The sequence below is a fragment of the Nerophis ophidion genome, linkage group LG23 (genome assembly GCF_033978795.1).
Source record: "Nerophis ophidion isolate RoL-2023_Sa linkage group LG23, RoL_Noph_v1.0, whole genome shotgun sequence".
Taxonomy (NCBI): domain Eukaryota; kingdom Metazoa; phylum Chordata; class Actinopteri; order Syngnathiformes; family Syngnathidae; genus Nerophis; species Nerophis ophidion.
Window position 1 is genome coordinate 30,691,417 of NC_084633.1, and position 13,112 is coordinate 30,704,528.

Sequence of the window (13,112 nt, forward strand, 5' to 3'; positions counted from 1 at the left end):
CCTGCTATACCCGTATAAATAAGAGAATCTCATTTCAGTAGGCCTTTAAATAACTTTTTAACTTCACCCTGCGTCCCGCTGTTTCAGACATTAACAAAGCAATTAGCTACCTGCTGCCACCTACTGTTTTGGAAGAGTATAACGTGGTAAGTCTGCCATCTCCAGACAGTACAGACACTTAACGGTACATTATTTGCAGATTATAAATACTGGTTTGCAACAAATATTTTTAAACCAAATAGGTGACATTATATAATCTTCCGAAGCACACTAAGTGCCGCGACACAGTGGTTGAAAAACACTGCGTCAGATCAATCAAACAGAAAATTGGCTCTCTGCTGGTTTCGTTTTATTATTTTCAGGACTTAACTACATGTCTTTAAGGATGCAATCAGGACGACCAGTGAAACTTTGTGTTTCGTGGTGAGTGGACATCGCCGAACAACAAAACCGGTTAAGTAACATGTTGGAAGGCGCCATGCTGTTGCTTCTCCATCCCCACAATGCGCATCCAAACTATGCAAAACACGTTGTAAATCCACGCAGTGTGTAAATGTTTAGGTGCGAAAGTAAGACGTGCATGCAGCGCGTTTATATGTGAGTAATATAGTCACACAATCACAATAGGTCCATTCAGGCTCAGCTCCATCCCCACCCGCGCCAAATGCAAATGAGTAAAAGGCGCATGAATACGTGATATAAAGTAAAACTACAAATACTATGTGATGAAATATAAGTTGTAACTTGCCTGCAACGTATCAGACCGCGTCTCAGGGCGCTTTCTTGGCAGAGTGACTGCCACACACCGCGTGCCCCTCCCTCCTCGCCGGCGTTGTCGACTGCTAACAACTATGCGTTCTCTGCCAGCCGCAAAGATCCTCTGGGAGGAAGACGATGCACTACTCGTGCATGCTTTGCTAGACAATCCGTGTCGATCGAGGCAATTGACTGATTATTGGCCACAAGGGTGATAACAGTAGCAGGTCGGTTGTAGCGTAGTGGAATCAATACGTTTGACGTGTTTTTCACCTTTTCTGTCGCGTTGTTTATATTGTGGAGTGAGACATCTGCAGTTCTAATGCTCTTTGCAGAGAGCAACAAGTGGCCATTTGTTGCATGACAGATGAAAGGAGGAGGCACAAATACACTAAGCGCAAACTATTCATAAATGTAAGTTTCTTAATACCAGATCTGTTTTTTTTGTGCATTTTAAAAAAATAATTATAATTTTACTTTAAAACACTCTCTACCTCTAACAACCAAGAATCTGCAAAAACTATTCATTCATTCATTCTTTATTCATCTCTTTAATTGATGTGCATTTCTGACCGATACACAATTATACAATTTTAAATTCACACAACAATGCCTGAAAAGGAGCAGGATGAAGAAAAATCTTATAGTTTCCTGCCCCCTTTGACATATACATAGTCTTACTTCATGGATATCATTTAAACCAGGGGTGTCAAACATATGGCCCGTGGGCCGGATCAGGCCCGCGAACCGGTTTCATTCGGCCCGCGGGATGAGTTTGCTCGGTATAAAAATTAGTTGAAATTTTTGAATGAAAGAAACCGCTGTTCTAAATATGTCCAATAGATGGCGCAATAGCAATTATTTGTATTTTTGCAGATGATGCTCCATATGTAAAAAAAAAAAAAAAAAACACATGTTAGTCCATCAGTCAGGGAAAATGAGCAAACTACATAAATAACATCCTGTAAATTGATTTTGATATAATTTTTGAATCATGAGATTGAAAATTAACACCAATGCGTTGACTGATGAACATGATCACATAATTTATTCAAAAAGTATAAATAAGAAATAAAAATAGAATACTATAAACCGCAACATGTAAATGAAAAAAACAAAACATTATGATTTGTACATTTTCAAAATGTGCTTGTTCTGTTTTTAAACAAAGAAAACAATCTGAAGTTGTCTTTATTTTTAAGTTATCATGCCTTGATTTTACCAGTCCGGCCCTCTTGGGAGTAGATTTTTCTCCGTGTGGCCCCCGATCTAAACTGAGTTTGACACCCCTGATTTAAACCAACAAATACATCCAAATGTGATGAAACAATCAAAAAACACAAGAAAAACACAAGTGCAAAACTTCATAAAGTATAAACCAAACAGAGAAAATAATAACATACACCTCGATCACGGAATGATACAAAGCAAATACAAAAACAGACAAAAAAATAAATAAAATAATAAATATAAAGCAAAATGTAAACACTTATGGCTGTCCATATGATCTTATTGTTCTCTTTATAATTTTTTTTCAATTGGAATATATTTTTACAGTCTTTTATCTCATTGTAAAGAGAATTCCACAATTTTACCCCCACCACTGATTTACACATTTGTTTTAAAGTTGTCCTTGAATATTGCTGTTTGAAATGACCTTTTCTTCTATGGTCTTTATTCTCAGAAGTGATGACAAACATTTTTTGTAAATTTGCTGGTAATGTTTTACTTTTAGCCTAAAACATGACACACAATGTCTGTAGCTTTACTAGGTCCTGAGGTTTCAATTGACCAGAAATAATAAATAATATGTTAGCGTGTTCTAAGTAATCTACTTTATGAATAATCCTTACGGCTCTTTTCTGGAGTTGATACAATGTTTTTATGTTACTCTTATATGTGTTCCCCCACACTTCCACACAGTAGCTGATATATGGCAATATAAGTGCACAATACAATATACGCATTGCCCTATAATCTAAACAGATACTGTATTTTACCTTGTTTAATATAAAAATACTCTTAAACATCTTTTTTCGTACATGTCTAATATGAGATTTCCATGTCAGACCGTCATCCAGTATCACTCCTAAAAATCTAAGTTCAGAATGCCTTTCTATATCAATTCCATCAATTGACAGTTTGATCGTTTCCTCCCTTTTCCTCTTACCAAAAATCATGCTGTGCTCCAAATTTGGAATATTTACGGAACTTGTGTGACCTTATGGCTTTACACTTGTACATTTATATATTTTGCATTCTATTTTAGTTACTTTATTGAGTTTACAACCTCCTGGCGCTGTTTTGTACTGTTCTGTACTTGTTTTGTTTATTATTTCTTTGCATGTATGTAAATGTTGCATATTACAAAATAAAGGTTTATAAAAATACAAATAAGAACTATGTATGTATTTTATGTACATATTTAGTTTTGTTTGCTCAGACCCTTTAAGGTGAGTTTGAGATTATTTGGAACATGCATGCATACAACATGGTACATCACAATTTCCACTTTCTCTATTCAATATGTTTGAAAAGGAGTAGGAAGAAGCAGAGCTTATTTAGTCCTACCCCTTTTCTTTTTACATAGCAGTTGCTAAAACTTTTGTACACTTCCTGTTCTCAATTTATTCACAATATACTCCATAGGTAATAACAATAAAAGTAAATTAAGAAATAATAATCACATGTGAGATGAGTAAGATTATCTAGAAAATGAATAAATTCAGAGATAAATTCAGAGATAAATTCAGAATGTTTATCATGGTTCTTCTTCTTTGTACTTTGTAAACACTTTAAGTTTGAAGCGTTTCTTTAAGTGCATCATAGTACATTGTTAGATATCTTTGCTTAATACTTTCCATAATTTAATTACACATATTGATATATTGAAGGTCTTAAGTGGTGTATGTGCGTACAAATGTTTTGAATAAAATTTTTCTCTAAGATTATATCTCTCCTATTTTGTTGAGAAGAACCTTTGTATATTCTTGGGTAGCAGATTATAGTTAGCTTTGTGTATAAGTTTAGCTGTTTGCAAATACACTATGTCATGGAATTTCAGTATTTTTGATTCAATAAATAAAAGGGTTTGTACATTCTCTATACCCCGCGACGAAATGGAAGGATGGATGGATGTTCTCTACATCCAACAGTATTATTCTAACTGATCTTTTTTGTAAAACATATTTCATGCAGAATGTGAAACTGATGGATGAAAATCCATCAAATGTCCATCCATCCATCCATCTTCTTCCGCTTATCCATGGTCGGGGTTGCGGAGGCAGTAGCCTAAGCAGGGAAGCCAAGACTTTCCTCTCCACAGCCACTTCGTCCAGCTCTTCCCGGGGGATTTAGGTATTCCGAGGCCAGCCGGGAGACATAGTCTTCCCAACGTGTCCTGGGTCTTCCCCGTGGCCTCCTACCGGTTGGACGTGCCCTAAACACATCCCTGGGAACCTGATAGGACTCCTTCTTCAGCTTGACGGCAGCAATCACCGCCAGTGTCCACCAACGAGTTCTAGGATTACCGCCACAACAGCTACCAACTGCCTGTATATTACTATTTCATTTTGGACCTGCAGGATCAGCATATCTTCATCTATGTATGTCCATTTTCCATTTTACATACATTTTCTACCGCTTATTCCCTTTTGGGCTCGCGGGGGGCGCCGGCGCCTATCTCAGCTACAATCGGAAGGCGGGTTACACCCTGGACAAATCGCCAACTCATCACAGGGACAACACAGATAGACAGACAACATTCACACTCACATTCACACACTAGGGACAATTTAGTGTTGCCAATCAACCTATCCCCAAGTGCATGTCTTTGGAAGTGGGAGGAAGCCGGAGTACCCGGAGGGAACCCACGCATTCACGAAAGAACATGCAAACTCTGTACAGAAAGATCCCGAGCCTGGGATTGAACCCAGGACTGCAGGACCTTTGTATTGTGAGGCAGACGCACTAACCCCTCTGCCACAGTGAATCAATCAATCAATCAATGTTTATTTATATAGCCCCAAATCACAAATGTCTCAAAGGACTGCACAAATCATTACGACTACAACATCCTCGGAAGAACCCACAAAAGGGCAAGGAAAACTCACACCCAGTGGGCAGGGAGAATTCACATTCAGTGGGACGCCAGCGACAATGCTGACTATGAGAAACCTTGGAGAGGACCTCAGATGTGGGCAACCCCCCCCCTCTATGTATTTCGACAAGGTGAAATTATGTTGGAAAACCTTTGACAAGTTGACATCCATTTGGACGTTTCAATGTGTAAAATATGATCTGCATTGAAACAGACTACTTCGATTTGCAAGTAAACCGGAAAAAGTATTGTTTGTGCATGACTCCCTGTCCAACACGACCAGATTTCAGCTAAATTTAACAGATTTGTTGCGGCGTCCGGCAAATATAGAAGCTCTCTGTGTGCACAAAACCCAAAACCAGTAAAGTTGGCACGTTGTGTAAATCATAAATAAAAACAAGAATACAATGATTTGCCAATCCCTTTCAACTTATATTCAATTGAAGAGATTACAAAGACAAGCTATTTAACGTTCAAACTGAAAAACTTTTTTTTTTTTGCAAATATTAGCTCATTTGGAATTTGATGCCTGCAACATGTTTCAGAAAAGCAAGCAAAAGTGGCAAAAAGACTGAGAAAGTGGAGGAATGCTCATCAAACACTTATTTGGAACATCATACAGGTGAACAGGCTAATTGGGAACATGTGGATGCCATGATTGGGTTTTAAAGCAGCTTCAATGAAATGCTCAGTCATTCACAACCACGGATGGGGCGAGGGTCACCACTTAGTGAACAAATGCGTGAGCATATTGTCTAACAGTTTAAGAACAACATTCCTCAACAAGCTATTGCAAGGAATTTAGGGATTTCACCATTGGTTAGTGATATCATTAAAAGGTCCAGAGAATCTGGAGGAATCACTGCACGTAAGCAGCAATGCCGGTGACCTTGGATTCCTCAGGCGGTACTGCATCAAAAACAGACCAAACGTTTACTTAATGTTGTTAAAAGGAAAGGCCATGTAACAGTGGTAAAAATGCCCATATATATATATATACATGTATATATATATATATCACACTGTACACACACACACACCCCTACGTATGGATTGCATTATTCCATTTTTTGCATACAAATTGATGTACTTGCTTTTGAAATCATAATAAGTCGGCGGGACAAGCATTTTATTCTATCAAAAATTGTTTGGACTGGATAATGATAATAGACGGATGTCTAAACTTTTCCCAAAGACTCAAAGTATGCGGGAAAAATTTGGATATATTTTTATTTAATTTAAAAAAAAATAATGAAAAAAAAAGCTAAAGCAGACAATACATATGTTAAAAGACAAAACTTAGTTACAGATTCGTATCATAGCTCAGGGATTCTCAAACTCGTGTATAGGGCTCTATCTAGTGGTACGCCAAAAAATTACTTAATTAGATATTCAGTGTTAATTTTCAAACTGTGGCCAAAAATATTAAATATACTTGTTAAATAAAACCACTTCCTTGTTTTTAATGAATACTAAAGCCTACTGTGCTACTGTATTTTAATGTTGGTCATTATGGTGGTACCGAGAGAGCAGAGTTTTTACTGAGCTTGCAGTTGGTGAAAAAAGTATGAGGACCAATATTGTTGGTGACAAAGTGTAATATTAATTATCACAGTTTAACAAAACCACAGTAAAAATGACAAAAACAGAGGAAAAAAGTTTATGCAATGAGAAAAAGCTGAAATGCTGATTTTAATATTAGACTGTCACTTACAACACAAAGCCGACCCTAAGTTTTGTCTTTAAACACTGGATGTATTATGTCCTTTTTATTTTTTTTTAAAACAAAATCAAAATGATCACAGCATACTTTGAGTTTGTAAGAAGTTTGGACACGCCTGAGTTATTAGTATTTTTATTGTTGGTTTTTTTTGTTTATCCAGGCCACACTTTGGACACCCTTGTTTAACATAATGTGTTTTACATGGTCAGATTGTTCTCAACTTTAAATGACAATTGCTAATTTTCCTTTCAAAATTGAAAGAACAAATCCCTTGAGTAAGAAAGAGGAGGTGCGTTATTGATGCATATAAATTCGGACCTCATAAAGAGATGTGGCGGGTCAGATCTGGGTTTGATGCTGTGATGTAAGAATGGAGGATGAAATGAATGGTGCTCCTGCTTCATAATTTTCTGCAAACACAAAGACAATGTCTGTCATAGATATGCTCCAACAAAAGGAACTTGACATTAGAAGAAGGGACACGACTCACCTAGAAGTGTTGGACTTCATGAAGGTTGCCATGTAGTCTATGTCCTCCACAGCCCTTAGGATGCGCTCTCGTGAAGTGAAAGTGCGTTGGTCAAAATCCAGCAGGGGAAAGCTTTCAAAGTGGCGGACAAAACTTCTAAAAATGTTTTCCACTGTTCGCCAGGCCACCGACGAGCAGATGTAGAGGAGACAGTCTTCATCAGTATGTTGGCTGAGGCAGGAGCAAGAAGTCAGAGCGTCTTCCAGCATTCTGCCAACGCCCAAGCTGGCCGTCTCAGCCCTTCTACTCAAAGACTCCGCACTGGAGTTCCCAACAGCGGGTGTCAGGAAAACCCGGACGGCATGATCCACCACCTCTCTCACCAGATGGACGCTTCGGCGTCGGAGCTCTGTGACCAGCGTCACTTCCTGGATCCAGCTGATGTTGGAGCTGCTCAACATCTTCTGCAGCTCATCAATCAAATACCGGAGGAAGCTTCCCACATCTTGCTCCGTTTTGGGACACACCACTGCCAGTAACATTTGGAGACCATCCAGTGTGACCTTTTTAAAAGGAGAGACAAAGAAGTAGGTGAATTGTTCCAGAACATTCTGCAAAGTCAAAAAAAAAACACTCAGTAAATGTCTGGTCTGTTTTTGATGCAGTACCCTACCCTCCTCCCAAGCAGCTGCGAAAGCCATATCTCTTCATGAAGTTCCTGGTAGAACGGAGCCCTGTAGGAAAAACAATGAGAAGAGACTTTAGATGTTGCTGACAAAGCTTCTCCCTGTGATATAAGGCCAGCAAAATGATTGCAGGACCGATACCAAGCAATAATGTACACCACCAATTCTTCTGTGTACTTGAAAATGTTCATTATTGAAATATTTTGTGACTAAAAAATTAAAGTAAAAGACTTGTTTTAATCAACAAATGTGTTTGTGTACATTTATTACATACATACATTACAGTACAATTTAACCATATGACAGCAATTGCTGCCATACCCTTATAATGCAACATAGTCAATATCTAGTGAAAAATATTGTATTATAAATGAATCTTATGCAAGTATGACAAAACCCCACACACTTATGTACTGTATTTTTTAAAAATAGACATTGAAAAGCACGAATCAAGTGAAGTAGAATTAGTGAGTAAATTAAGTCTTATTTCAACTGTAAACAATTACACTTGATTGAATCAGGATGTTAAAACTTGTCTTACCTGATGGATGGAAAAGCGATCATAGTTGAAGAAGTGACGATGTTGAGCTAAAGCTTCTGCTCCATTTGGATCCCAACTGAGTTGACTGGATCGCTCTTGAAATGCAGACTATTCATTAGAGTTGGACATGTCCGTTAAAAAAACCTCTTTCAAGTCAAAGACACACCCTCTTTGATGAAGTACACCTGAAGATGCTCTCTTTGAGGAAAAAACTCGGAGGTAGGACTGTCTGTATATCTCTTTTGTTTTGCTTTCAATTGTTGTTATAATCTGAAAGTAATCGGCCCTCCCTGAATGAATGAATAAAGGTTTAAATGAATACACATATTCAAGTTTCTAATCTTTTGTTCGGATTGCACGTGCATCTGTGGATCAACAGCAGCGACAATTTAGCAAAATATATTTTGTAAAAACATGCATTCTTGACAGTCGGATTATTCACACACAGGCTGAGATCGGAAGGTCGTGAGTTTAAACCCGGCCGAGTCATACCAAAGTCTATAAAAATGGGAACCCATTACCTCCAAGCTTGGCACTCAGCATCAAGGGTTGGAATTTGGGGTTAAATCACCAAAATAATTTCAGAGCATGGCCACCGCTGCTGCTCACTGCTCCCCTCATCTCCCAGGGGGTGGAACAAGGGGATGGGTCAAATGCAGAGGATAATTTCACCACACCTAGTGTGTGTGTGTGTGTGTGTGTGTGTGACGATCATTGGTACTTTAAGTTGAAAAATATCACAACATGATAAAAAAATCCATCACAGGATTCACAAAGCAGAAAGAAAAAACTGAGCATGATCTGCACGCACAAAGGTTAATGTTCACTTGTGCTTAAAAATATCACACCAACATAATATATTCACAGCAGAAATGTATACAAGTCCATCCCAATACATTTTAGTATCTTTGAAAAGGTGCAAGTTTAAATATTCTTAAGAGTCACTGCAGTAAAATATTTCCTGAATGCATTTTAAAATTTTAATAGAGCCTAATTATGTGTTAGGATTATTTTGGGGGGCTTTTTACATTTTCTGTTCAACAATATACTTTGAAATCTTGCAGATGAAACTTCAAAAAGTCCATTCTTGTCAGCAATTCAACTTCAAATGTGAAACTAAAATGGGATATAAACTCATTACATGCCAAGTGAGACATGTCAAGCTTTTATTTGTTATACATTTGATGAATATGCCTTACAGTTTGTGAAAAGACCACATTTTCTAGGTTTTCATAAACTTTAAGCTATAATCATAAAATGATATCTAACGATGGCTTAACATATCTTGAGTTGCATGATTTGAGCCTATTCCATATTAGTTTCACTTTGTAAATCTAATTTCTGGTAAAAACAAACCTTTTGCACTTTTGTACATTATTACATTACTTAAACCACTCTCGTTGTTTGTTGTACAGTACATTCTAGTGTATTGTTTTTTGATACTATTCCTTTTCTAAAGTTTCCTTTTGCTATTTTGTTTAGTTATTTTGGGGGGCAAGTATCAATTGAATTGATTTCAAATCATTTCGATGGACGACACTGATTTGAGATACGAATGTTTTGAGTTCCAAGCTCAGTTATAGAACTAATGGATCTTCTAAGTTGAGATAATGCTGCATAGCGATCACATGAGAATGCTGGTGTGTGGGTGTTGTTTTTTGTGTGGCGGCAAACAGTGGTGCGTTTTTATTTATTAATTTCATTTTTATGATTGCACGCATGTTAAAAGTACAATTTTAATGTTGACGATGTGCATTCTTTTTTAAAAAAGAAAAAAGGTTTTGGCAACTCCAAAATCATTTTAACTATTTCCTTAAAATATGTATTGAGGCAATAAAGAGTGTTTAATTACTGGATTAATGGACCAAAGTAATTGGCAGATTGCTTAATTATTACATTATAATAAAGCCATATGTACAGCTCCAATGTCAACACGGCCTTCCAAAATCCCCACCAAGAACATCACCCAGACGGTATACGGAAAAAGCAAAGGCTAAATCCATTTTGTACTCACCTTTTTAGGAAGCTTCTTCCGGCAGCCAACCATGTTTTCTTCCTGTGTACAGCAAGCAGATTACTACCACACTCTGGGGCTGCAGCAAAAATGGAGATGAAGTGACTGTTATGGGTATATAAAGTCACTGTCTGTGTTGCATGAGTAAATTAAATTCTACTAAGTAGCAACAACAAAATCCTCCATAATTGTAAAGGTAAAACTAAATGGAGGTGTATGAGCTCAGAGAGAAGACACCTAACTAATGGCTGGCTATGACAGGATCTGGTAGAAAACTATAACCTTTGGGATGTTTTTGAATAGTTTCCCCAAAGCTTAAACCTTTCACATGTTATTTATAAAAAAAAAGTAGTGAAGTAGTGCAAAAAATACATTTATGAAGTATTTCATTCTCTCAGGGCATTCAATCGATCACAGCTGGACTGTTTGGTTTGTCAAAGAAGACGTTTCGCCCCTCATCTGAGTAGACTTCATCAATTAGTGCTCGTAGATTTAGATTGGTCAGATCTAGTTCAGCAGCTGGTGCCAAAACCCCAAATATTCATACAATAAGACCAGGAAGGGAAATTACACTTCGACTGTTCCTGGCTTTGACGGTTAGGAAACCATCCTTGCCCAGGCACACCCACCTGCTTTTGGAGTATATAAATATTTTGGATGAGCAGCGAAACGTCTTCCAAGACAAATCAAACAGTCCAGTTGCGATCGATTGAATGCCGTGAGATGGATGACCTGGATGAATGAGAATAATATTACATTTTACTTACAAAAAAGCACATTTCTGGGCACTCAAAGACACCATACAAAATCACAACAATAAAATTGGATGAAAACAACACGGATTGATCAATTTTACAGTGAATAAGCAGTCAAGAAAAGGTGTGTTTTGAGTCTTGATTTAAAGAGTTATTTTAAATCTTTAATACAAAGGTCTGGTGGTAATGAGTTCCAAAGATGAGGGGCTGAGCGGCTGAATGCTCGGGCACCCATGCACTTTATATAAGGGCACAGTGAGATGGATGATGAAGAGGATCTTAGTGAATGTGAGGGCGTGGCAACATGGAGCAGGTCAGAGAAAGGTAATGTATAGCTTTGAAAGTGAGGAGAATGATTTTAAATTGGATGCAGTGTTTGTTGGGTAGCCAATGGAGTTCTTGCAGAACAGGGGTGATGTGCTGGATTGAAGGGGTATAGGTTAGGGCAGTTTTTCTCAAATGGGGGTACGCGTACCCCTGAGAGTACTTAAAGGTATGCCAAGGGGTACGTGAGAATTTTTCAAAAATATTCTAAAAACAGCAGCAATTCAAAAATCCTTTATAAATGTATTTATTGAATAATACTTCAACAAAATATGAATGTAAGTTCATAAACTGTGAAAAAAAATACAACAATGCAATATTCAGCGTTGACAGCTAGATTTTTTGTGGACAGGTTCCATAAATATTGATGTTAAAGATTTCTTTTTTTTTGTGAAGAAATGTTTGTAATTAAGTTCATGAATCCAGATGGAGCTGTGTTGTCAAGCTTATGAGATGCGATGCAAGTTAGCCACTGTGACACTATTGTTCTTTTTTTTTTATTTTTATAAATGTCTAAGGATAATGTGAGTGAGGGATTTTTAATCACTGCTATGCTGAAATTATAACTAATATTGATACTGTTAATAATATTCTTTTTTGTTTCATTACTTTTGGTTTGTTCCGTGTCGTGTTTGTGTCTTCTCAATCGCTCTGTTTATTGCACTTCTGAGTGTTGCTGGGTCAGGTTTGGTTTTGGAATTGGATTGCACTGTTATAGTATTGGTGTGTAGTGGTTTGTTGGATTGATTAAAATAAAATAAATCCATCCATCCATCCATTTTCTACCGCTTATTCCCTTTCGGGGTCGCGGGGGGCGCTGGCGCCTATCTCAGCTACAATCGGGCGGAAGGCAGGGTACACCCTGGACAAGTCGCCACCTCATCGCAGGGCCAACACAGATAGATAGACAACATTCACACTCACATTCACACACTAGGGCCAATTTAGTGTTGCCAATCAACCTATCCCCAGGTGCATGTCTTTGGAAGTGGGAGGAAGCCGGAGTACCCGGAGGGAACCCACACATTCACGGGGAGAACATGCAAACTCCACACAGAAAGATCCCGAGCCTGGATTTGAACCCAGGACTGCAGGACCTTCGTATTGTGAGGCAGACGCACTAACCCCTCTGCCACCAACTGATTTTTAAAAAATGAGAATCGATTCAGAATCACACAATGTATTCGATTTGCTTCGTATTCGAATCAATTTTTTCCCACACCCCTATTGTTTTATGTAAACTTCCGACCTCCAATGAGTTTTTTCATCAAAGAGAGCATCTTCAGGTGTACTTCATCAAAGAGGGTGTGTTTTTGACTTGAAAGAGGTCTTTGTAACGGACATGTCCAACTCTAATAAATAGTCAGCATTTCAAGAGCGATCCAGTCAGAACTCAGTAGGGATCCAAATGGAGCAGAATTAGCTCAATATCGTCACTTCTTCAACTATGATCGCTTTTCCATCTATCAGGTAAGACAACTTTTAACATCAACCCTGATTCAACCAAGTGTAATTGTTTACAGTTGAAATAAAACTTAAAGGTTTACTGAAATTAGATTTTCTTATTTTAACGGGGATAGCAGGTCCATTCTATGTGTCATACTTGATCATTTCGCGATATTGCCATATTTTTGCTGAAAGGATTTAGTAGAGAACATCTACAATAAAGTTTGCAACTTTCGGTGCTAAGATAAAACCCCTGCCTCTACCGGAAGTCACGTTTGATGGCTCCTCACATACTCACA

At 37.8% G+C, this 13,112-nt stretch overlaps 1 protein-coding gene across 2 annotated transcripts in view; it reads right to left on the bottom strand.

Moving 5' to 3' along the window:
* Positions 1–10,310, bottom strand: part of cpt1a2b (carnitine palmitoyltransferase 1A2b) — a 123,352-nt gene extending 113,042 nt beyond the window's left edge. Inside the window, exon 1 of one of the 2 annotated variants that reach the window (XM_061884120.1) lies at positions 10,289–10,310. The gene's annotated coding sequence lies outside the window, so the exon portion shown is untranslated. Of the gene's footprint in view, positions 1–748; positions 861–10,288 lie in introns of those variants that run through there. The other variant, XM_061884119.1, reaches the window with a different exon arrangement.
* Positions 10,311–13,112: the final 2,802 nt, after the last annotated feature.